The sequence below is a fragment of the Leptonotus elevatus genome, chromosome 8 (genome assembly GCF_054856555.1).
Source record: "Leptonotus elevatus isolate MCC_2025b chromosome 8, RoL_Lele_1.0, whole genome shotgun sequence".
NCBI classification, from domain to species: Eukaryota; Metazoa; Chordata; class Actinopteri; order Syngnathiformes; family Syngnathidae; genus Leptonotus; species Leptonotus elevatus.
The window spans coordinates 2,467,516-2,494,686 of NC_141246.1; the positions used below are offsets into that span (position 1 = coordinate 2,467,516).

At 38.8% G+C, this 27,171-nt stretch overlaps 1 protein-coding gene across 8 annotated transcripts in view; it reads right to left on the minus strand.

Annotated features, from left to right (window-relative positions):
* The window catches only part of LOC147169204 (protein phosphatase 1 regulatory subunit 29-like), a 102,986-nt gene that overhangs the window by 42,155 nt on the left and 33,660 nt on the right, over positions 1-27,171 (minus strand). For 3 of the 8 annotated variants that reach the window (XM_086083970.1, XM_086083973.1, XM_086083971.1), the window contains exon 3: positions 22,319-22,481. The exons of 2 other annotated variants lie outside the window; for them this stretch is intronic. The gene's annotated coding sequence lies outside the window, so the exon portion shown is untranslated. Of the gene's footprint in view, positions 1-4,687; positions 4,818-6,695; positions 6,840-22,318; positions 22,482-27,171 lie in introns of those variants that run through there. 3 more of the 8 variants (XM_086083975.1, XM_086083977.1, XM_086083976.1) reach the window with 2 other exon arrangements.

Below are 27,171 nucleotides of genomic sequence, written 5' to 3' on the forward strand. Positions count from 1 at the left end.
TATCAGGATTAAATCGGTATCGAATCGAATCGTGACCTATGAATCGTGATACAAATCAAATCGCAAGGTACGAGGCAATTCACACCCCTAGCAATCTGTTATATTACTGGGAGAAAATATGCAATTACGTTTAGTTGATTACAATTTTAGTTACGTTTGAAAATATATTTTTTTTAGATACCTGTGAATTGCAAGTTTTTGTCGTTTTTGTGATTGTCTGTCTACTAATGTCTTTGTATCGTAATTTAAACAATATCATAAGGTCTAAGTCATCAAATGTAATTAGTTATATTACTTTAAGTAATTGAAACAGTTACACTACTATTGCATTTTCAACAGTGTCATTTGTAACTGTAACTAATTACATTACTAAAAGTCATTTTCCCAACAATCTCTTACTCCCTCCCAAAGTCCAGTTCCCGATTGCGGGGCGTTGATGACATCATCACACTTTTAACTTACGAAAGATGGACCTTACATCTGGCATTGTGAGTTATTATAAAGATGAGTCTCCCAAAGGACGGCTGAAAAGACGCCGATGCTAAAACCACTCCCGCCCACATTTGTAGCCAATTTAAAACTCCGGGGACTGTCGTACATCAGACCCGTTTAGGAGTTACAAGACAGTCGATCCGATTGGATTTGACTCTACTTCCCTTTTTTTAGTACCCGGATGTCAAAGATGACAGGTTAACAAAGGTCCGTCCAATAAAACGGGGTGACTCACGAGTGCAATTTGACCTTCTTTTTTTTTTTTTTTTTTCGTTCGCCCAGCTGGTGCTCAAACACGGACGGAGCCTGTTAGCCGACCGCTTCACACGCTAGCCGAGGCTAAGCCGAGCTGACAGGCAGGGTAACAAGAAGAGTCACATTGCGATGACACATCGCAGAAAATAACTGATGCGGGTCGCGTGTTAGCGCAAATCGTAGCTCGGTTCCATTCAGCTGGGATGCCATTTTGTCACGCTGAAGATTTTATGGTAAATCATCAAACCTTACTGCTATGTTGCGCCCCAAACAAAAAGGCTGAAAACTCAAAATGTTTACAATTTAGCATCGGCCATTTTGGAGCAATTGCACAAAATCTCTAGTAAGGGTTTGTCATTAAAGGATACTTGGGAAAATGAGCGACTCAAACCAAAATGGAAGACTTCTTGTTTCTTTTTAGGTACGACTCCTTGAGACGTTTTTGTGGGTCTACTCATGACAAAAATGTCTAGCAAATTTCATGTTCATCGGTGGCTGAATTCATGAAATCTAGGAGTTTAGGCCTTTGAAGGTCCCGTGGAAAATTTACCAAAAAGAACCCAAATATGACCCGCTTTAAACCAAAATGGCTGACTTCCTGTGCCTTTTCTAACATGGCTTCTTGAGACATTTTTGTGGTTCTATCCGTGGTCCAAATGGATAATAAATTTCAAAGAATTTAAATTTTATAATAAATACAATTAATTAAAAGGAGGGCTTGACCTGGCAAGTCGTAAATCTTTTTTTCTATTTTGTTAAAAATAAAACAGTTCAACGGGGAGAAAATTATGCTTTAAATGATGCTTTTGTCCTGCAATTTTAATACCGTGATAGTTTTGCTCATGGCTATCATACTGTCGGAATCTAATATCGGCCTGTGCCGAGTGCGTACACAAAAAAAAGAGCCCTATGTGCAACTATGGCATAAAAAAACTTGTGCATCTTAAATGTGAAGTTCAAGTGGAATTTTTTTCACACTAAAGACCAAAACTTTCCTGGGGGTGGTTGTCATAATTTACGCATGAAAGTGCTAAAGGACATCACCAATCACACACATATACACACACGCACACACACACACAGTGTGACAGCAGTTCATTATGTCCTTATTTGGTTTGATTCTGCAGCGCCCCGCATCAAACAGTCACTTCATTAAAAGCTAACCTGGGAGGCCTTAAAGAGAAAGCGCAGAGCGCAGCTGGCTGGTTGTCAGCGGCAGATCGGATCAAAGGAGCCTTCATGTGAAAGGCTACGTGGCGGCGGAGATTTGTTTGGCGAAAGAAAGAAAGAAAGAAAAAAGAAAGAAAGAAAGAAAGAAGGAAAGAAAGAAAGAAAGAAAGAAAGCAAGAAAGAAAGAAAGAAAGAAAAAAGAAAACAAGAAAGAAAGAAAGAAAGAAAACAAGAAAGAAAGAAAGAAAGAAAGAAAACAAGAAAGAAAAAAGAAAACAAGAAAGAAAGGATAAAGAAAAAAGAAAGAAAGAAAGAAAAAAAGAAAACAAGAAAGAAAGGATAAAGAAAAAAGAAAGAAGGAAATAATAAAGAAAGAAAGAAGGAAAGAAAGAAAAAAAAGAAAGAAAAAAGAAAGAATAAAGAAAAAAAGAAAGAAAGAAAGAATAAAGAAAAAAGAAAGAATAAATAATAAAGTAAAAAAAAAAATTAAAAAGAAAGAAAGAAAGAAAGAATAAAGAAAAAATAAAGAAAGAATAAAGAAAGAAAAAAGAGAAAAAAGACAGAAAAAAGAGAAAGAAAGAAAGAAAGAAAGACAAAAAGAAAGAATAAATAAAGAAAAAAAGAAAGAATAAATAAAAAGAAAAAAATGAAGAAAGAATGAAGAATTTTTTTTTAAATAGAAAAAAAGCAAAAAGAAACAAAAAGAAAAGAAAGAAAATGAAAAATGACAAATTAAAAAAGAAAATAGAAAAAATGAAAGAGTAAATAAAGACTGAAAAAATAAAGAAAGAATAAAGAAAGAAAAAAGAAAGAATAAAGAAAGAAAAAAGAAAAAAGAAAAAAAAGGAAAAAAAAGAAAGAAAGGCAACCCTCTGATCTTTTCTCCCGTCCATATTATTTCTTGGTTGCTTCCTCTTCTGTCGTTCCGGAGTCCCGGCAGACTTCTCGATCTCGCCTTCTCTGCCAGCCGGCCGGCTCGGGCAGCGGCAAAAAGACTGGATGCAAAACGAATTCCCATTCGGGCGACGAGCTTTGAGATGGTAATCAAAGATTGATCGGGAGGGCGATAAAAGCACGGCCGACGCTATCCCGGCCACATCTTGATTCTGCACTTTAAGGGGGACGTTTGAAAGCACACAAACTTCCTAGCTTTTTTTTTTTTTTTTTTTTCCTTCTCGATGGAAAATGACCAGCACAATGGGAAGCGTCCACCTGTAATTTACGATTACAGGGAATTAATCCTAATGGCGCAGATGACATTGATGGAGTGATAAGAGAGGACAATAAAATAAACACAGGCTTTGTTTTGTTCAAATTTAACTCCGCTATTCCGTTTTCTTCTGAGCGCACGAGTGTTGGATGCCAACATAAAGCGCATATTATTCAACAATCGTGAATCACTGTAAAGGCATTGCATCAGGGTTCAAAGGTCAATGACAAGAAGTCGCATAATATGGGCGGAGCTTGTTCATAAAAGGAGCTCGATCACCAAAAAAAAGTCAACACGTCATTGTCAGCAAATGGATGATCCGTAAAAGTGCAACAATGACAATTCAGTATTGTTTAACCATAAACGACTTGTTTTGCAGCCATTTTAAAAATGTCTTACTGTAACTGTTACATGACATAAAAAGAAGACAAACGAAGAATGGTGCATTTTTTTCGAAAAAGAAGCTTTCAAAATAGTTCAATATCACAGTAGATAAAATCTTTTTAAAAGGAGCATTTACTCGTTTCAGTCTTCTCTCTTTTTCTGGATTGTCTTAAGCTAAATTAAGGTAAGGTTAAAGTACTGTAGTTTAAGTTAGGTTAGGTTAAGTTACGTTAGGTGACATTACACGTTCCAGTACACGGTAAGTCACATTACGTCAAGTTCCGTTAACGTTCAAAGACTGAAACGTCGGAGGTTTACACAAACAAGAATGTTAAGTTACTTGAAAAGTGAAATCTACAACTAGTCTGATATTAACAAAAACATTACAATGTTCATTGAAGACAACATTTTCTTGGATGCTTCCAAAACCACATTAGAGACACCAAAGACGACAGTTTTAGTTTTAGACGAGGACTGTAAATTGTCTGTTATGTTTAGTGGAATATGTTTGGAACGATGACGACTAAATCATCTTTGATATTTTACAAAAAATATGACATTTGGTTAAGGGTTAAGCGAGTCCTTAATTTGCATTGATGTTTACAGAAAGTAGAAAAACGTAGGGTTATGCTAGGTTTGCTTAAGACTAAGTTATTCTTGGAGTTTTAAGTCATCTGTCTTAAAAGTTGACAAAACAGAAGCGGGTAAAAAAAAAAAAAAAAAAAAAAAATTGGGGGAATGAAGGCCAAAATACAAATAAAAAGTATGGGGTTTTTTTCCCCCCTCGGAGTGGAGACCCAGTGAAGCAAGCATAAAGTATCGGTGGCGTTGTACTGAATACAAACAGATGTTTGAGGGCAAGTCAGGTGCTATGAACGCATCGGACGGGGTTGGAGACGAGGATTTTCTACCATCTTCTCCAGCGCATCTGGATGACAACGTGATGTGTTACTTTGTTGGAGCAGATGGAAAGCAGAAGCAAAAAAATTTTAAAATAGAAAAAAAAAAAGCTGCAGGTTGGCTACTCCAAGATACGAAGCGACACTTTCACCCGCCGCCATCTGTTTGCGCTTGAATATGCAAAAAAAAAAAAACAGTAAGAAAAAAAAAATAGATGTGATGCTGGTCTCTTTAATTAATGCTCGGAGCCATTGACGGTAGAAGAACAGGACTTACACAATCAGGTCACGTCCAGTCAACAGAGACGACAGCCAATCAGAGATGGCCATGAAAAATGCAAAAGCGGCTAAAAAAAAAAAATCTTTTTGATGGCGAGCGTATGAGAAGCACCCAAAGTGACATCCGCCATGATGGGCCTTGACAACACAAAAAGGCACTTAAGCATTTAAGAATTTGAATCCCTCGGCCTAAAAACACCAACATTAGGTTCACTCAAGACTCTAAATTGTCTGAACAACAAAAAACAAAACAAAAAAAAACAACAACTTTAGATTAATTGAGGATTCTTGATTACCTTTTGCTGTTTATTAAGAACAAGCAAAAAGCAGGCGTCAAACGTTTACGGTCAATTTTTTTCAAGAAAAACGAGGGGAGCGCTAAAATATCATTTTCATTCTTCTTCTTCTTTCAAACTCACTATCAAACAAAATAGTGTACCGCCATCTAGTGGTTGACAGTGGAGACAGAACAAAATAGTTACAAACAAGCGGGACTACGAAGACTAAACTGTGAATGTGGTTTGCAAAAATCACAAGATAAAATTTAAAAATGACAAAAGCACACATATTAGGAATGACAAAGACTTCTTGAAAGCAATGCTAAGTTCCCAAAGACTCTAAAATCATCTTGGATGTTTAAGAAAACTTATTTTCGAATATTTGTCTTTGAGGTCCCTGAAAACGCATTCGCTTTATCAAAGACTCTAGTCTTGGATGTTTATTAAAAATGTACACTCATGACAAATATGTAAGTTGCTTTTGTGAAGACTAAAGGTCTTTGATGATTGGGAAACTAGTATGTTATGTTCATTTTATAAAACACAGTGTCTTTGATGTTTTGGAAAACTAGTATTGCTAGTTTCATTGAAAACATCAAAAACACACGTGAGGTTAGTTGAGGACTAAATTGTTTTTTATATTTACACAAACACGAATGCTAAGTTCATTTAGGATGAAAATGCTTTTGGCAATCACTTGCATTCATGAGGATTTTGAATTGTCTTTGATGTTTATGGAAACTAGTATGTTAGGTTCATTGAAGACTGTCTTTTGTGTTTATAAAAAAAAAAAAGAATTAAGTTGAAAACCAGATTGTCATCGATGTTCACAAAAACAGGTAAGCTAAGTTCGTGTAAGACTTCATATTTTTTGGCAAACACTGGTATGATAAGTTCATTGAAGAGTGTCTTTGATGTGCATGTAAACACAAATGTGAGGTCAGTTGAAAACGAGACTGTCATCGATGTCTACAAAAAGTGAATTGAAGACTAAACCGCTTTTGACAAACGCAAGTTAGGTCCATGAAGCTTCTTGTGTCTTTGATGTTTATAGGAAAACATTTAAGGTTAGTTGAAGACTAAATTGCCTTTAATTTTTTTTTTTTTTTTTTTTAAAGAGCCCAGTATTGTTCATTCGGAAATGTCATCATCATTGCTCTTTATTTTATTTTTTATTTTTTTTATTATTTTTTTTATTTTATTTTTTATTTTTTTTATATATATATATATATATATATATATATATATATTTTTTTTTGTATGTGGGTGAGAATGTGTGTGTGCGTGCGTGCGTGCGTAAATTGCCTTTAATGACGTTTAAAAAAAAAAAGATAATTTCAGACTAAACCCTATTCAACACGTTACATTTGTGCACACTCGAACGTCTCGTTGTTTTTGAAAACACGCACAACGGTCACCTTGAAGACGCAAAACCAAGACGAGGTGTTTTGAAGAGCGTCCCAAGGGTTTAACCTAAAGCCAACGTGGACCCCCCCCCCACCCCCCCACCCCCACCCCCGTCACATCTCCTCCCAACAGGTTAATAAGAGCTCGGGCCAGTAAAGCACTTGAATGCCACCAAAAAGCTTCTGACGGCATGATCGAGGTTCGACCAGGGAGCCATTGTGACTAACGCAACGTGACGGAACCTTGATGGGCCGGAAAGCCAGATGAGAGACACTGACCCACCATCTGTGTGCGTGTGTGCCTGCGTGTGCACCCATTCACCGTCATTGATTATTTTTCCTTTCATCTTCAGCCGCATCGCTTCGCTCTTGCACTTGTCCTCTCGCATCACATGTTCTCCCTTTCTTGTGCGACGTCCTGATCTTTAATCTCACCCGCGTCTCTTTTTGGTCTGATCTCAGCCTGTTAGTCTCACTTCCTTGTCCTTCAAGTGTGGATGAAGGTAAAAGGATGGCGCAGCGCTGAGGCCTTGAAACTCCTGGATGCCCTACTTTAGAACCCTAACGTGGCTTGAAAGTCTAACTCGGGATTTCAAACTCTCGTTTCAAAACTAAACCCATGTTTGGAACCTCAACCTTTGTTTTAAAACCCTAAAAGTTCCGGACCTTTGTCCTTGTATTGGAAGCCTCATTTTAAAACCTAGCCCTCTTTTGAAATCCCACTAAACACTAACTCGGGCTTAAAATAGTCATTTGAAACCAAAACCTTGTTGAAGACCCTTGTGGAAACCCGAACTGTGTCTTCAAGTACTAATTTGAAACCCTGTCTGAAAAAAACTGGTGTTTGTACCCTAATCCAGGTTTGAAACCCTACTTCAAAACACAAACCCAGTGTCTGTCAATTAAAACCTTGACATTGGCTTCAGCCCAATTTTGCAACTCCAAAATGGGCGTTGAAACCATCATTTGAAGCCCGAACCACAACTATGGTTTGAAACCCTAATCCAAGCTTGAAAAGCGAATCGTGTCTTGAAAAACTCATTAAAAACTCTTGACAAAAATAGATAGATTTGAAATTCTAACCAGGCCTGAAACCCTAACTTAAAACCCAATCCTGGTGTAAAACCCACATTGGAAAACTTAACCCAACCTTGAAATCCTAACTTGAAAACCCCAACTTGAAACCATTTTTCAAAACCCCAACTCGAAACCATTTTTCAAAACCCCAACTCGAAACCATTTTTCAAAACCCCAACTCGAAACCATTTTTCAAAACCCTAACTCGAAACCATTTTTCAAAACCCCAACTCGAAACCATTTTTCAAAACCCCAACTCGAAACCATTTTTCAAAACCCCAACTCGAAACCATTTTTCAAAACCCCAACTCGAAACCATTTTTCAAAACCCCAACTCGAAACCATTTTTCAAAACCCCAACTCGAAACCATTTTTCAAAACCCCAACTCGAAACCATTTTTCAAAACCCCAACTCGAAACCATTTTTCAAAACCCCAACTCGAAACCATTTTTCAAAACCCCAACTCGAAACCATTTTTCAAAACCCCAACTCGAAACCATTTTTCAAAACCCCAACTCAAAACCATTTTTCAAAACCCCAACTCGAAACCATTTTTCAAAACCCCAACTTGAAACCATTTTTCAAAACCCCAACTTGAAACCATTTTTCAAAACCCCAACTTGAAACCATTTTTCAAAACCCCAACTTGAAACCATTTTTCAAAACCCCAACTTGAAACCATTTTTCAAAACCCCAACTCGAAACCATTTTTCAAAACCCCAACTTGAAACCATTTTTCAAAACCCCAACTTGAAACCACAACTCTTACTATCTTGCAACCTTAATTGACACCCTAATTTGAAACCCTAACATTATTCCTACTTTGACACGATAACCCGAGTTTGAAACCTTAACATGAAACCGAAAGCGACAACTTCAGGCCACATCTTCATTCCTTCCTCTTTCGGTGTCTTCATTTCTAACCCGCTTCAAGATGGCGCTTTCGCTTTGTCAGGAAATGCTTTTTTGGCGGCGAAAGCAATCACGCACACGCACACACAATCTTCATTCAAAGCACATCAGGCATAAACAGCACAAGCTCGCCCACACGTTGGGCTCGCTTGCTCTCGCCTTCATTGTTCTTCGGCTATTATGCATGCGGACAACCTCATTTGCATTAAACACCTGACCACACGAACCCGTGAACCCGAAGCGTTACACGCCCTACCTTGATCTTTGACATGCGGCCCTGTAAAGACCTGACCTGATGTCGTCTGCCAAACATCGTTTAAAAGCGCCACTTTGTCTTGAAACCCTCATTTGAAACTAATAACATTTATTTAAAATCCTATTCCTGTCTTCAACCCTAATTATTTTTTTTCTCTTTTTTTTTTTTTTCTTTTTCTTTTTTAAGAGCTCAGTATTGTTCATTCGGAAATTCAACCCTAATTTAAAACACTAACTGTGGTTTAACACCCTGATTTGAAACCCTCATTTGAAACACTTCCAACCCTATAGTGAAACTTTAACTCTTGTTCAAAACCCTAACTCAGGCTTTAAAGCCTATATACTATACATTGAAACCTTAACCATAGGTCGACGCCCTCATTTGTACCCTTGACCCTTGAAACCCCTAATTTGAAACGTTAATTTTGGCTTTAAACCCTCATTTTAAACCCTAACGCTTCTTTCATAACCCTCCAGCTTCAAAACCCAAATCTTAACCATGAATAAAACCCTCATTTGAAACCCAAACATTTGCTTGAAACCCTAATTCAACACTTGAAGCAATTTCCACACTCCACACCCTATTTTCAAAATCTGACGCTACTTCAGAAGTCGAACTGAGGCTCCAACGCTTGAAACCTTAAACCTGGCTCGAAAGCCTAATTTGGAACTCAGACTTGAGACTTTGCAAGTTATCAGACTTTGTAAAAAAGTTGCGTGCTTGTTGCGTGCTTGTCCGTTCAACAGGTGAAGCCAGATAATTGGCCGGAAAAAATCAAACCGCTGGCCTTTCCAGAGTCAAATCTCGCCTGACTCTTCTGTTTTTCTTCTTCTTCTTTTTTTTTTTTTTTTTTTTTTAAATCATCTTTTTTTCTTCCCGCTTCCACTGCCGGTACAGAGAATCGGCAGCGTCCCGACGACTTCCAATTAGCGCCCCGTCCAAATAAATTAAAAGTCGTCTGCCATGCCAAGCGGCCAATTAGTCGGCCCGAAAGCGGCGACCCCCATTCGAGCGCGCTGGCCTTTGGGGGAATGTGGTCGTGCCATGTGGGGGGGAGGAAAGGGGGGGGGGGCGGGGGGTTCCTCTCACTCTCTGTTACTGCAGCAACGTAATGTGTGGGAACGCGTGAATAATGACTGGGATTAAGCAGACGCACTACGACAGGCCTCAGGGGATGAAAGTGGCATCATTTCAATGTTTCTCGTCTTCAAGTAATTTGTCAAGCCTGGGTTTAGGGCTTCAAATTAGGGTTTTAAAAAAAAAAAGGGTTAGGGCTTCAAGGCCGGCTTAGGGTTTCAAGCGTGTCTTAGAGCGTCAAACATCAACTCGAAAAACAGTTGAGTCATAAATAACCCAAATTGGGTAAGACCAAAGATTGAACAAAATAACCCAAATTGGGTGAGACTAAAGTTAAATAAATAACCCAAAAAGTTGGGTCAAATGAATAAACCACAAAACTACACATTTTTGGGGGTGTTTCTTTGAACAAAGAACATTTTTGGGGATTGTTTTGTAAATTGATTTGGCCTCATCTGAAAAACACAAAAAAAGTTGTTTTGTAATTTGGGTTATTTTAGACCCAACCGTTTTTAGAGCGTTAGTTGTTTAGGGTTTCAAGCATGGATTAGAGCTTCAAGCAAGCAATAATAATAATAATAGGGCTTCAAATTAGGGTTTTAAAAAAAAAGGGTTAGGGCTTCAAGGCCGGCTTATGGTTTCAAGCCTGGGTTAGGGTTTCAAGCGTGTCTTAGAGCGTCAAACATCAACTCGAAAAACTGTTGAGTCATAAATAACCCAAATTGGGTAAAACCAAAGATTGAACAAAATAACCCAAATTGGGTGAGACTAAAGTTAAATAAATAACCCAAAAAGTATGAATAAACCACAAAACTACACATTTTTGGGGGTGTTTCTTTGAACAAAGAACATTTTTGGGGATTGTTTTGCGAATTGATTTGGCCTCATCTGAATAACACAAAAAGTTGTTTTGTAATTTGGGTTATTTTAGACCCAACCGTTTTTAGAGCGTTAGTTGTTTAGGGTTTCAAGCATGGATTAGAGTTTCAAGCAAGCAATAACCCACATTTTGTCAAAAATGGATTAGAGCAGGGGTGTCAAACATACGGCCTGCGGGCCGGATCAGGCCCGCAGGAGGGTTTAATCCGGCCCGTGAGACCCTTTTTAGTTAAAAAAAAATAATAATTGTAATGTTGGACCAATTAATCTGCCAGGCGCAATCAAAACATATAAATTCGTAATTTCACAATTAGTCCTCATCTGAACAATGCAACTTGTACACAGAACTGTGAAAATCTGCGTATAGTTGACGACAATTATTTTTAAGTTATATACCCTTATTTTACCGATCTGGCCCACTTGGTAATATATTTTCCTTAGAGGGTAAAATAAATAACGCAAAAAGTTGTGCTGCTCCATTTTTGACCCAATTTGGGTTGTTTTCCACCCAACAGATTTTAGAGTGTGTTTGTAAGGTTTAGGGTTCCAAATTTTGCTTTCAAGGCAGGGTTAGAATTTGAAGTTAGGGTTCCGACTAGTCAGCACGCCGAACCTCACTCAGTACGCACCCTAATCCACACTTGATAAAGCTACCTAAAAAACCCAATTCAAGCTTGAAACCCAAATTTAAAACTTCAAACCATCATTTGAACTCAGGCTTCAAAGCCAGATCCTGTCTTGAAACATTAAATTGAAACCCTAACATTGACTTCAAATCCTAATTGGAAACCCTAACCCTGTATCAAAACCCTAAACTGTCTTGAAACCCTAACTTGAAATCCTGAATTGAAACCCTTACTCAGATTTAAAAACCTTAATTTGGAAACCCTAACCCCAAGTCTTGAAAATGTCATTTGAAACCCCTAACTTGAAACACAACCCTGGCTTGAACCCCTAACTTTGGCTTGAACCCCTAATTAGAAACCCTAACCGCAGCTCGAAAGTCTTGACGCTCCCAAAAAGACTTTTGTCACGTCTGTGTGGACTTTGTTACTGTCGTCAACACGTTTGGAAAATTGGACCACCGGCGTCAAAGCACACTGGAAGGAAAGCAGGCTGGGCTGGGCGTCATGGAAACCAGCATCTTGCGTAGCATCTGTCGCCATGACAACACAAAAAAAAAAAACACGACCCGCTTGGACGGCCGTTTGAATCACAATGTGCGTGTGTGCGTGCGTAAGCGTGTGTGACTTAATGACACACAAAGACAAATCATTTATTTTTTATCACGACTAAAAAAACATGTCAATTTAAATACAACAAAGCCATCTAAAACAATAGCATGTACTATTTGTACACTTGTGATGGTTTTTTTGTACCTCCCCCAAGGCTGAAAGGCACAGTTTGAGGCCATAAATGAATAATAAATAATAATAAATGATCCCAAAAATCACATTTTGAAATTATTTATTGAAAATATAGCATTACAAAAAAGAAAACAAAACAAAATAGCAGGACTTATGTTTACGTATTTATCTTGCATTTTAATAGTAATGGCATGTTTATTTATTTATTCCTTTATTTATTTATTTGCTGCAGGCTGGCAGTTATGTTTTGTACCCAATGTTATCAGTCATCTTAAAAAAAAAAAAAATTAATAAAATAATAATAATAATAATAACAGGCGGGAAAGAAAAACACCAGATTAAAAAAAAAAAAAAGTCCATCTTTTGTCGTCAGGGACGACGACGCGAAGGACGGGGATGAATGCACTCGAACAGGGCGGAGACATTACAGCCAAAAAGAAATAGTCCATTTTGTGTCTCAGGATGTGTGCGTGTGTGTGCGTGTGCATGTGTGCGTGTCCTTGGGGCTTGTTAATGGCCAGTATTAATGAAGCTCCCTATCTGCAGTCCACACACAACCACATTTTAATGGAGAAAACATATGTGCCTGTCTGGATTTAATTGTACTTGCTTTGTGACTGTCTGTTTTACACACATGCACGTGCACGTGCACACGCATCCACGTTTAAAAATTGCACGCAAGCTGCTCAGAAGCCACGACAAGTGCTTGGTGTGCTCACATTGGACTCAATTCGGTTGACACAAAGATAACGATGCTCAGTTTGGATTAACACTGTCAGATAGCGAGGTAAGCGATCCTCATCATGGCTTTAATGTACATGATGTCGGATTTTCTGTTCTGACTCGACAAGTTTGATATTTCCCATCTGAAACCAAATGTTAGTGCTCAGTAGAGTAGAGTAATAGTTTAGTGTAAACATAAATCCTGCGTTGCGGCTTTAATGTACATGATGTTGGCTTTGATCCGAGACCAAATCTTTGTGCGAAGAAAATGTTATTGTTGTTTTTAAGCACAATGAACATGAGCCAAAGAATAATATTTTTAATTAATTAATTCGATTACATAAAAGCCCAAGACAAACATCAATGATTCGGGCATGATGACTTTAATGTGCATGATATCAGTTTGATGTTTCTGCCAGAAAGGTTTCAGAATGAAAACTAAATCTTCTGACCAAGATTTTTTTTTTTATTATTGTTGAAAAGCACAATAAAAAATGATGATAATTAAATCATTGTGGCTTTAATGCTCATGATTTCAGCTATGCTGCTCTCTTTGGACAAGTCCAATATATTCTGAACCGGAAAAAAAATTTTGGTTGCCAAAAAATAACAATTCTGCTTTCGCACACAATAAAAATGAGCCTAAGAATAAGAACAATGATTTATGCATGACAACTTTAATGTGCATTATGTCAACTTTGATGTTGTCACCAGAGAGGTCCAATATTACCAAACCAAAACCAAAATTCCGCCAAAGACGTTTGCTAGCACTGAAGTGAAGAAGTTCCATTAAAAGTTTGCAGCGGAGTGGCAAAAATGGGTCTGGTTGGGCTTTGGGGTCAGGAAGCTGGAAAAAAAAAGGGTTGGTGTCGGGAGTCTTAAATGACAAGACGAGGGGGATCGTTTTCGGGCCCCCCCCCCCCCCCCCCTGAAGCCGGCAGACGGCCGAGCGCGGATGATAAACAGAAGGAGATGATAGAAGAGGCGGCGGCCTTCGGGGCTGATGATGAAATTGGACAGAAAGAAAACGAAGAGCGCTAACAGCCTATGATGGCAGGTTATAAAAAAATGTCAGGTGCTCTTATTTTGCTCTCCCTGGTGGAGACAATAAGGCTTTTACCAAAAATGATTTCACAAAGGCACCGATACTGAGACGATTGGTAGTCCAGATTTTCGGGAATAGAAAAATGTTCAAAATACTAGAAAGCTACTGAAATATTGTATGATATTGCGATACTACTGCTCGGCATCGTTGCAAAATTTGGATATTTAGTCATTAAAAATGTAATTTTTAATTCTGTATTGTGATACTATTGCTATTAATTCAAATTATTGCGCTAATATTTTGTCATAATGGTATCAGGATTGGTAAAAAAAAAAATTGTGATATCATCTTGGGACACTAAGTATTGTTGGAAAATGATTGTTCTAACTTTTTATTTTGATATCGGTATCGCTGGAAAAGTCTAATTTTGTATCGCGATAGCACCGGAATGATATCAAAAATTCACAATAATTTTGATAAAAATATACAGTTTCATTCGTATCACACTAATGTTGTATCATGATATCAGCATTGTTGAAAATTGTGCAAAGAGCACTTGCGGAAAAATACTGTATGGAGCTAATATTGTTTTGTGATACTATTGATTTTGCCGGAAAGAATTGTGATATTTTGCACGATGATGTAAAAGTATAAAGAGAATATTGTATCATGATAATATTGTGTAACTTGTACATAGGAATATATCACAATATTAAATCATGATACTATCGGCATTGTTGTAAAAATCTTGTATTGTATCATGACACGATTAGTATCATTGGAAAAATATTGCAATAAAATTGTATCCTGATACTATTGATATGGTAATCATATCATCATAATGCTATTTTTTGTGATACTATCGGTATTTTGGAAATTATATATATATATATATATATATATATATATATATACACACACTGATATTGTATTGTGATTCTATTCATATCGTTAGAAAAGTATGCTCATATTGTATTATCATACTATTACTATCGGAGTAAAAATACTGCATTTGTATCGTTGGAAAAATATCGCAACACAATTGCATTATGATAGTATTGGAAATATCACTTTAAACTGTACAGTATCATGATACTATAGTTGTCCTGTATAAATACTGCTTGATATTGATATCGTAAAGTATTCTATTAATATTGAAGCATGTTACAACCAGTAATGTAAAAAATATTGTGCTAAAATTATATTATGATACTATCGGTATCGATTGAAAAATACTGAGTTAATATCCTGTATCCACTTCTGACATTGATTTTGACTTTGATTACCAAGACATATCATACACAACGCATGAAAGCATCTATCAAGCATAAATTAGCCTACATTAGCATCAGTTCCGATCAAGGTAATAAGCAACAATAACGTGAGAGGCTCGACCCCGGTTGAATCCCTTAACGAGGTGTTAATCAAGCCTCCCGCCCGCTTGATTAACACACGTGTGTAAATATAGGCACGCCTGTGGCATGATGAATTATTCAGCATTCAGCACACTATTGGTTTATGGGCCCTTCATTATCCTTTTGTCGTTTTTTTACCAGCCTCACTCAGAGCTTCATCAATTACACCAGCGGTCGCGGTACACGTTAGCTTAGCATGTGTACTCGAGATCATATCATACCATAAAAGTCCAATGCTGATGATTCAATGTGCCGTGACTGTTAATGTACATGTTGTCAGATTTGGTGTTCTTGCCAAGAAAGTCGAGGATTTCGAAAGCAAAACCAAAACTTCACGCATAGCGCAGTAAAAAATGAACTAAAAATTTACGTATTGTAACTTTAATGTGTCAACGGTGATGTTCTTTCCAGAAAAGTCCACGATATCTGGACCGCACCAAAATCTTAGGTCAAACAGTTCAAACTATGAAGCGTAAAACTGAGCTAAAGATTTTTGTTTTTTTTCAGCACCAATGCTAGCAGTTAGCACACTACCTATCAAAAATTGTTTGTACTAGATGTATGCTAGTTCTTAATGTTCCTCGAGCTTAATATATGTATATATATATATATATTTATTTTTTATTTATTTTTTTTAGAGCCAATGCTACTAGTTAGCATTCTAGCCATCAATGACTGTGTACTAGCTGTGTGCTAACTCTTTGATGTTATTTCCAAGTTCACGATATATGGACCGCACCCAAATCTTAGGTCCAACAGCTCAGAGTATGACACGTAAAACTGAGCTAAAGATTTTTGTTGAGTTTTTTTTTCAGCACCAATGCTAGCAGTTAGCACGCTACCTATCAAAAATTGTTTGTACTAGCTGTATGTTCCTTCCAGAAAAGTCCACGATATCCGGACTGCACTTAAATCTTACGTCCAACAGTTCAGACTACGAAGAGTAAAACTGAGCTAAATATTTGTGTTTTTACAGAGCCAATGCTAGCATTTAGCATGCTAGCCGTCACCAAAATCTTAGGTCAAACAGGTCAGAGTATGACGCGTAAAACTGAGCTAAAGATTTTTGTTTTGGTTTTTTTCAGCACCAATGCTAGCAGTTAGCACGCTACCTATCAAAGATTGTTTGTACTAGCTGTATGCTAGCTCTTAACGCTCCTTCCAGAAAAGTCCACGATATCAAACAGTTCAGACTACGAAGAGTAAAACTGAGCTAAATATTTGTGTTTTTACAGAGCCAATGCTAGCATTTAGCATGCTAGCCGTCACCAAAATCTTAGGTCAAACAGGTCAGAGTATGACGCGTAAAACTGAGCTAAAGATTTTTGTTTTGTTTTTTTTCAGCACCAATGCTAGCAGTTAGCACGCTACCTATCAAAGATTGTTTGTACTAGCTGTATGCTAGCTCTTAACGCGCCTTCCAGAAAAGTCCACGATATCAAACAGCTCAGACTACGAATAGTAAAACTGAGCTAAATATTTGTGTGTGTTTTTCAGAGCCAATGCTAGCAGTTATCACGCCAGCCGTCAACATTTGTGTGTAGTAGCTGTGTGCTAGCGCCAACAAGTTCTGATAAATGTTGCAAATAATGTGTGTGTGTTTATGTGTGTGCGTGTGCGTACCCTAGCGGACTGCAGAGTATCATCCATCCTGATCTCATGTGGACTGTGAGGCTCGCTAAGCTTTTCCCTGTTAGTTGCCACATAAACACTGCGGTGTGCGCGCGCGAGAGTGTGTTTGTGTGTGTCGTTATCTCTTGCCGCTACACTAAACTCACAGTCTGTGTGGCCTCTAGAGAAAAAGGGAAGGTAAAAAAAAAATAATAATAAACGAGATAAAGAGTGGCTGAGCAACTCTGCTACAGTGGATGTGGTTCAAAAGAAGAAGGGCCAGCGACCATTTAAAATCAATGGGGCTCTTGTTCTTGTAATTGTGAAATCGTTGGGAACATTTTGCAATGATATTGTATCGGAATTCGATCGGTGTCCTTGGAAAATATTGTATATGGTGGGAAAATATTGTGTGACACGATGGGCAGGATTTTGTTGGAAAATGTTGTGCTAATATTGTATGATATTATTTGTACTAAAAAAAAATGATGATGATAAGATTGTCAGTTTTGTTGGAAATTGCGGAAAAATATGTGGTTGGAAACATTTTGATAATATTGTATTGGGACAATATCTGCAACTTTGCAAAAATGTTGAGATAATAGTGTATCATGATACGACAGGATCTGTATCGGGAAAACACGGAGCTAAAATTTCATCAGAATTCATCGGCTTTGTTGGAAAAATATTGGATTGTGGTCAAATCTGTATTTTGGGGAAAATATCCGGAATATATTATACTTTGATATGTCAATATTGTTGGAAAAATATCAGTGTTATATTAATTTATATTAAGTAACTCCATTGGTATTGTTGGAAAAAAATATAGAAATATTGAACAGTGATAGTATTTGAAAACTATTGAAATATAATATTGTATCATGGTACTGTCACGATTGTTAAAAAAATAATAATAATAATAATAATCATGCTAATATCAAAAAGGATTGCACTAGCATTGTATCATGATATGTTAAGGATGAATGAAAGTCACTGGAACTTTCAACAAACAGGTTAAAGCATCAATCTGAGCACTTGACCCGACCCGAAGTCCATTCACTGCGCCGTCGCCGAGACATATTGGACAAATGTCAATCCTTTTAGAGGCTGACCTTTGGCGGCCATATTTAAACATGGACGTGCATCCTTGCGGAGGCGCCGGTTTTAGCACCGCCAGTCTCAGACCGGCATGCGGAAACCTATCCTCGTGTCTATTGTAACTTTGGCCCAGAGAAAATGGAGATTCTTGCAATGCTAACAGATAGCATGCTCAGAGCTAGCACGTTCAAATCCAGAAGCGCATCCAAATTTTAAAATCGCACTGGTTGGGAAAACGTGCATGCATTTTCATCATATCATTGGAGGCGGTATGTACGAAAACAGTAGCGCACTGCAGTCTATGTCTTCAGTCAATTCTCCTTAAAATAACAAAACGTCTGGATTCGGCCCAGTCTCCAAGCGAGCCTCGGAAATGGCATCAGACATCGGGAAAAAGTCGACATGAAGGCGAGCGAGGAGGGAAAAGGAATTCTTGTCTTTGAAGGTGTCGCTTGAGGAGGTCGTGAAGATAAGAAAACACGCTCGGGACTCGCACAGACAGACGGAGTCAAAAAGACAAAGCAGACAAAGGAAGAGGGAGACAGGAAGTGTCAGACACAAGAGATTTCTGGTGGATAAACGCAAAAAAAAAAAAAAAAAAAGTTGAATTGGGCCTTTAATGGACATGAAGAACTAAAACAGGCTTGCGGATTTGTTTGCTTTGAACGATTTTCTTTGGAAATTTTTGTAGGTTTTCATACAAAATGGACCGAGTTTGATGGACAGAAAAGCTTTTGTATTACATCATAATTGGAATTGTATCGGAATTGGAGTGAATCGTTTCGCATTGTGGAGTCAAACGAATGGCATCGCCAACGTTTGATATCATCTGCCTCGACGATGACGTCAACGGGATCCTCCCCGTCCCTCTACCTGCCTGTCCATCTTATTATTTCCGTCCTCATCCGTTTTCCCCATCTCCTCTCTTTTTGTCTCCATCGTCTTCTCCTCCTTTCCATCCCCGAGCGCCGCATCCACGAACCTTTTTAATAATAAAGCGGCTCATCCGTCTCTGGCACACTCCCGCAGGATTCACTCACGGGTCCGCTTTAATGAGATTAGCATGGCTAATGCCTCTGCTCGCTAGCTCGCTCTCTCGCCGCGGGATGGAGGAGTACCCTCCCCGGACGCCCTCCCCGCCCCCACCCCCCCCCTCGCTGTGAGCTTTAGCGCGGCTAACTAACACGAGGCGGCGGAGAGCAGCCGGCATGACGGCGCCCACTCCTGCGAGCAAGTCTTGATTGATTTCACTCGTTAAAAGCGGACCATTTGCCGATTTATTAGAGAAAGCAAAGAAGCTAATAAATGCTAGCATGCATCACAGCTAAGTTATCCTTAGCTATTTATGAAGAAACTTCTTTTTAAAAAAGCCTTCACGGGACAAATGACTTTTTCTCTACTAGCTCGAGTGCTAACATGCTTAGTTATGGTTAGCTTGTGACAAGAGATTCAGCGTCTGAAAAATGATCAAAAGTACTTTCTCATGCTAACATTTTTAGTTACGCCAGTGCTCCGGAGAACCTCTTGGCAAAAAAGCATTTTCTTTTCAGGTTTACCCTGGACCAACAATTTGCTACCTAGACGGGCTGCTGTAGCCATCGAAACAGCAAATAAACAGGAATGAGAACACATACTGACATTAGATCTTTTCAAATGAATTTACCAACATCAAAAAAAATTGTGATTTTTTTTTATTTTTATGACTTTTCTTATTTACAACAGCCTGTCTAGGCAGGTAAAGATTTGGGCCTGAATTATCTGTGCTCTCTGCTGCTTTATTTACTTCCTGTTTACCTCCTTTTTTGACAGCAGCCTTGGTTGAAGCGCGCCTGCACAATTCCTCGGAATATATTACTGCAAGATAAATATGTAATCATCACAAACATTATGATAGCACATATTTCCAGTTGTTGAATCGCATTACGGCAACTATCATTTACTGTAATCATTTGGGGGGGAATATGCAAATCAAGGCGGCATTGAATATTCATGATGCGCTTTGCATAATATTAGCATAAGTCATCTAACTAAATACTATCAATCGGATAGCGATGCTTAGATTAAAGGTTTACTCGGGGAACAGCGGAAACGAATAGAAATGAATTAGGACACAAATAGAACTATCAATTCAACCAAAAGGGCTAATGAAGGAAGAACATGAAACAGTCCGATAGAAAGTGCACGCTTAGACAGGTGGCGGTGTGTGCGCTCAAGGTGAACTGACCTCCGCATCTATTTATTAGTGATGCGAGACACGCCTGAGTAACTGCTGCATTTTCTTCGTCATCAATGATCTCATCCTTGGAAGAACAGCACCCATCTTTGCAGCAAACTAGACGGGTCTGAGTTAAACATGCTGTGCTTGCTTGCATCCCAGGAGATGTTTAATTATAACTTGAATGTACTAACCAAACTCTTCCTGTTTACTTCCTTTTCCAACATTTACTGCAGCCCGTCTAGGCAGTAAACTAACTGGGTCTGAATTACTGGCTCCCTCTGCTTGTGGCTTCAGAGGAATTGTTGATTTTGAACTGAAGGTAGGCAAACTCTCGCCCCGTTTACTTCCTGTTTCGATGGCTACCACAGCCCGTCTAAGCAGCAAACTCAATGAAAAAATGGACTCAGCGAGATGACTCTGAGGAGGTGTCGGATTCTAACTGAAAGTAGTTTGGGATGTCTCTAAATCAACATTCACTCTTTTCTAATGTATTCCTGTTTGGAAATAGCCCGTCGAGACAGCAAATTCGTTGGGCCAGCCCTTCTAGGCAGCAAACTACTGAATTAACCACAACACTATTGCTTCAGAAGATGTGAGACAGTTAACCAAACATTGCTCACTCCTTGACTGTGTCCTATTTCAATGTCTATAGCAGCCCGTCGAGGCAGCAAACTCGTTGGTTGCCTGCTCGTTGCTTCAGATTCAGAGGATTGGATTTTAATCGCTCAAAGATTGACAAAGCAGAATCAGCAGGTGTTTATTTCCTGTTCTAAAGTCTACAGCAGCCCGTCGAGGCAGGCAAAGGGTTAATGGAACGAAACAGTGAAGTTCATTGTTCCGCCAATGCCTCGAGACAGAGTTTGATTTAAATATCTATTATCCTGAGACATTTTCCGCTGTAAAAGAACTTGACACAAATAATCCCAAATGTGTTTTATCTGACAGGTGGTGCTGAGCGACGGAGAAATACTTTATAAAAAAAAAATAAAAAAAATAAAAAAAAAAGCACCCACTGCTGTCCGTCTAATAATGCAGCATTTGCCTCTTTATAGTGACTCGTTTGATCTTAATGAGTTTTTAAACTCCCAAATTAGCTCAGCTTTCATTAGCGACTGTGAAAGCGCAAAGTCAACGCTGACAAAAGTTTTGTCACTGATAAGATGACTGAGAGTGCGAAAAAATGACAATAGGAAAAAGAAGCAATTGTTTAAATTCAGGGCTTGTTTGGAAACGGCTCAGCAAGAACGCTATTGATTTTCAACAAGACCTAATCTGCGGTACCTGAGATGGAAACCCAAACCAGCGCATGTTCTTTGGCTTCACTCCTCCAGTTCCATTTGTCAAACCTTGAGGGGCCATTATTTAAATTAACAATAAAGATCCCTATTGCGGTCATTAAACATGCATTAAAAAAAAATGTGTGGCGTTAAATTAACTCAAAATTAACGCACTAATTTTGACACCCCTAGTTGAAAAAAAATAATGATTTTGTGTTGTCATAATTATTCTTTAACCAAGCCAAAAACACATTAAACACAATACTCGATTACATACTCGATTACTTTTATTCAATAGCTGAAATCCAATGTATGTTCCTCGAGAGCACTGCGGTCGTTTCTATTACAGTTGTAGTCCGAGACCAAAACAGTGTCGAGACGAGAGCGTAGCGAGACCGAGACAAAACCAAGAATTTTGGAAGTTGAGACCCGAGGCAGGATCAAGGCTTCCCCAATCCTGGTCCTCAAGGACTGGAGTCCTGCAGGTTTTAGATCTGGTTTCCATCCTTCAAACTCACATGATTCATATAATTAGCTTGTTAGCAAGCCTGATAATGGTCCTAATGTTGAGAATCAGGTGTGTTGGAGGACAGTAACATCTAAATCTGCAGGACTCCGGCCTTCGAGGACCAGGATTGGGGGAAGCCTGGTTTAAATCAAAGAAAAATCTCCAGTGGAGAACCTTGGGGCCGTTCACCGTTTTTCATTTTGTTATCTTGCTTTTGATGACGCTACACATTACACAAGCTAACTTGACTCTTTGAGGCATTTTCAGCAGTAAAAAGTTCATATTTTTTGCAGAATGAATTTGATCCGAAGTCCCGAGTCCGCCCAGTCCGAGACCGAGACAAGACCACGTAAAAACGCTTTCGATTCCGAGACCATTCCAAAGTGGTCTCGAGACCGGTTTCAAAAACCAAATCCCGGGAACTACAGCCCTAATTTCCACAACCGTTCGGTGAATCCACATCACAGCAAGAATCGCTCACCTTTTGTTTTTCCGAGATGAAGCCAATCTTCAATTTTCAACAACAAGGCCCGTTTTCGAGCACGAAGAAAGCTCGCCGGCAAGACTTTCCTCCTCCACAACGTCCCAAAACGTGTTGGCTTCTCCGAGTGAAAGCGAGAACGAGAGCAGGGAAGTCTCCGCCGCTGATGGAGAGACAGAGCGCGAGAGAAAGCGAGACAGTAGAGCAGTTATTAATAAAAGTTTGACGACAGCCGAGCCGACGAGGCAGGAGGCTGGCAGGCTGAAGATATAAAAAAAAAAATCTAATCAATGGTGGAGTGAAATTAAGCAGACAGTGCGGGCGACCCGCGCCTAATTGAAAAGAGGGCTGCTGGTCAAATAGGTCCTAATATTTATCCAGGAACTCCAAAAAGCAGATTAGCCGCGGCAAATTAGTCGCTAGCAGATGAAAGACGCGGCGGGACCCCCCCTTCGCTGAAGAGAGGGAGATATAAAAGTTGGGCCTACCGGTGGAGCCCCCCCCCCCTTTGACGCCGTCATGTGTTGAATATCGTCTACGCGTGTAAAACACATTCACGCCATTTGATGACGCAGACGAGTTTGACCAATTCAGGGACAGAAGACATCGGAAATGACACAACTGACTCAATGACTGGCAAAGTAGAATTAAACAGGATGGATGGAAACAATCCATAGATTACAAAAAAAGACATGTAGGCATGCAATTGTCATACATACAGTACAGCTTACAATCAGTGTTGGTAAGTGTCATTGGTTATGGTTACAGTTATACAAGTTAGTAGTTACCCTGTTGAAAATGTAATGGCCTATTTCAATTGCAAAGTAATATAACTATCTATTGTGAAGGCTGAGGCTGAATGAAAAATTGCGGAATTATGGAATCATATCAAATGACGTGGAATGATATTACAATGACCTGGAATTGGCTGAACATGATGAAGTCGGAATGGTTGGAATCGGTCCAAAAATGTAGAAATTAGTTGAGAAAAAAAAAATTCTTGGCTTTTGTGTTGAAAATTTGAAAATAAATTGCAGTAGGTAAAAGCAGCACAGTTTAACGTTAGAACGCTTGAATCGGTGCAAACATTTTGAAAAATTTGTGGAGAAAAACACACAAAAAAAATCTTAATTTCTGGCATTTATTTGGAAATTTTGAAAAAAATTGCATTGTGATATGTTGAGCAGTTGAAAGATGGAACAATCTGAATCAATCATAATAAATAGAAATTAGAGAAGGAGAAAAAAATTCTTGATTTTTTTGTTGAAAATTTTTAAATAATCTGCAGTAGGTAAAAGCAGTACAGTTTAACGTTAGAACGTTTGAATCGGCGCAAACATTTTGAAAAATTTGTGGAGAAAAACACACAAAAGAATCTTAATTTCTGGCATTTATTTTGAAATTTTGAAAAAATTTGCATTGTGATATGTTGAGCAGTTGAAAGATGGAACAATCTGAATCAATCATAATAAGTAGAAATTAGAGAAGGAGAAAGCAATTCTTGACTTTTTTGTTGAAAATGTTAAAATAATCTGTAGTAGGTAAAAGCAGTACAGTTTAACGTTAGAACGTTTGAATCAGTGCAAAAATGTGAAAAATTTGTGGAGAAAAACAAAAAAAAAATCTTAATTTCTGGCTTTTATTCTGAAATGTTGAAAAAATTGCATTGTGTTATGTTGAGCAGTTGAAAGATGGAACAATCTGAATCAATCCAAAAAAAATTGAAAATTTGAGGAGAAAAACAAAAAACCCTAATTTTGAAAAAAAAATTGTATATGGACTGGGGGGATGAGAGGGATCATTGGGGAGGCCAAAACACAAGAATCCGGGTCGTACCTAATGTTTTGGCCAATATGGCTGCCATGTTTTGTCCAACAGATTTGATGACGTAAAATCCCATAAATAAGGCACATCTCACCGTACTATACACAGATTCATAAAAATAAAAATAAATACATTTTACAGTCATTTACGTGTACCCAGATGTTATAGGAAAAGACGAACTTACATTTCAACATGATATGTAATGTCTAATTACCTGGTGAGTGAGGGGAGGGGCGATATAGTGGAGATAAAAGTCTACACACCCCTGTTCAAATGTTGTGGTATACAATAATAAGACCAAGATAAATCATTCAAACCAATTCTTGTGCCAAAGATCGCAAAGATAGAAATATTTTCAGCTTTCAAAAAAATCATGTTATCAGTGCAAAGCTAACTACTCGCATTGCTGCTATATGTCACTGGCGCTAACCATGCTAGTTAGCAGACTAGCATTTGTTGCTAAAGGTCTCAAATGCAAACTTGTTTTTGGCTTTTACTCAAATGACCGTGCTAACCATGCTAAATAGCCTACTAGAATAAAGACCATATGTCACTTGCGCTAACCATGCTAGTTAGCAGACTAGCATTTGTTGCTAAAGGTCTCAAATGCAAACTTGTTTTTGGCTTTTACTCAAATGACCGTGCTAACCATGCTAAATAGCCAATAGAATAAAGACCTTATGTCACTTGTGCTGACCATGCTAGTTAGCAGACTAGCATTTGTTGCTAAAGGTCTCAAATGCAAACTTGTTTTTGGCTTTTACTCAAATGACCGTGCTAACCATGCTAAATAGCCAATAGAATAAAGACCTTATGTCACTTGTGCTGACCATGCTAGTTAGCGCACGAGAATTTGGTGCGAAATAGCACAAAGTTGTAAATTAGCGGTATATTATAATTTATACAGATTCAACACTTGACTAGGTTTCTTTATTGAACTGTTTAGTAATTGAATAGTTGAGTCCATAGTCCATAGCGAGCATTACACAATCTTTAAGTCACTGATGCTATGCAATCTATTCACCTTGCACAATATCAATTAAACAAAATGGATTCAATGACACGCGTGCACGTCTACGGCACGTACGGGTCACGTATGTGACGGCTTCTCCGGTCAGCCATGATAACGGGCAGCGCGCGCGATGGAAATGAACCACCCTCGTGGACTGTGATCACACAAGCCATCATCGAGATTCCTGACAGTGTTTTTTACCCCTCACAACCTCCCCGCTCCTTCCTGTCATCCCGTCTGTCGTCTCACGCTAACCCCGCGACGGCAGCTGATCCGTGCAAACATTTTCCCACCGGCGGGGGGAAAAAAAAGCGGAAAGAGTTTCCCTCCCGCTCGGGATAATGTCAGCAGCGGCACGTACGAAGGTCAGCGGCGACACGGGCGGCCTCTGCGTTTTTCTTTCCTTCTTTTTACGCCATCTGCATTTAGATCCTTAACGTAAAGGTTAGGGTGGCCGGGAGCGTTCGCGTGACAAAGAGCGGGTATAAAGGAAGGTGGGACCACAATCGCGAGTAAATGTCAGCTTACTGACCACAAAAACACTCCGGGGCGGAGGTCAGGAGGACGTGGCCAGAGAAAAGCACCGTGAGGGGGTCAAGAATGGAAACCATCTCCAGCTTGCACAATGGAAATTGTGGGGGGGGGGGGGGGGGGGGGGCTAGAAATAAACTACGTAGTCAAACAAAAGATGCGTGCCATTATTATGAATTTGTTCTCTCACTACTTAACTCAAAGCAATCTCAAATCATCTTTTCCCATTGACATGAATGGAAATGTCATTAATCCGTTCCAACCTCTCCTGAAAAAATAGATTTTTTTTTTCTTTATAAGGAATAGTACTTCATAAATTGTATTTCATAAAAACATGTAGTAATGACTTGATTAAAACCCAAACAAATGTGGGCAGTATAACACAGTGGCGCAGACAAACAAAAAGTATTTCTAAACTTCTCTGACTCAGTATTCTGCTGTCAAATCAGTCTGTGAGTATTAATAGTCTGTCGACGTGTGTTGCTGCATCCAGCACCTTGCGCAGTAGAACATAATGACTAGAAACAATGCGCACAAAAAAATCCATGTTTTACCTTTTAGTCACATGGGCAACGTACAGTGCATATAAATAAAGTAATTGCTTCTCTCATCAGGTGGACATAACTTCTACCATGCACAATAGAAATAAAACAACTACCAAAAAAAATAATAATAATTCATCCAATTGCTCCTCTCCTCCGTTATTGATGATAACTGCCACCTTGCTCAATAGAAATCAACAAAAGGCAGAATAACATCAAGTACAACAATGGAGCAAATTTGCCCTCCACAAGCCAAACGAGAGGACATAAAAAACAAGGGCAGCTGGCAGGTGCATGATGGGAATGAAACACCCCCCCCCCACCCCCACCCCAGAAAAACGAAACAGGCTTGTGTGATATCAAGCAAAGAAATGACGGGCGGGCAAAGATTGAGAGGAAGAAAGAAAGAGCGAGAGAGAGAAAGAGAAAGAAAGCGAGCCGCTTAGATGGGGGCCAAAACAAATGAGCGAAAATGATATTTTGATCCAGCGCCGCGCGCGCGGCAGTCAGCTGGAGGCCAACATCCATCACCGGGCGGGAGATGGATATTATGGGATGGAGGCAGGGGGGCGGAAAAGGCCCCCACCTCCCCCACCCCCAAAAAATAAAACAACTCAAGATGAATGAGGGAGCGAATTTGGAGCTGAAATATTCCAAACATTTGTTTACTTGTGTGCTCACTACGAGTTTGTCCTTGATGTCAACAAAAACGTGGGCGGCGGCTTTGGGGAAGACTCAAATGTCGTGTTTGCGGGTTCAACAAACACGCCGTTGTCTTTGTTTTACGAAAATGCAACATTTGTTTAAGACTCATTTGCCTTTGACTTTTAGTTGAAAACTCGAAATTGTCTTTGATGTTTACTAAAGGTTAGTTGAGCTTTTCTCTTAATAAATGGTCTTTGAGGTTTTCAAAAACATGTACACTAAAGACTCTAAATTGTCAT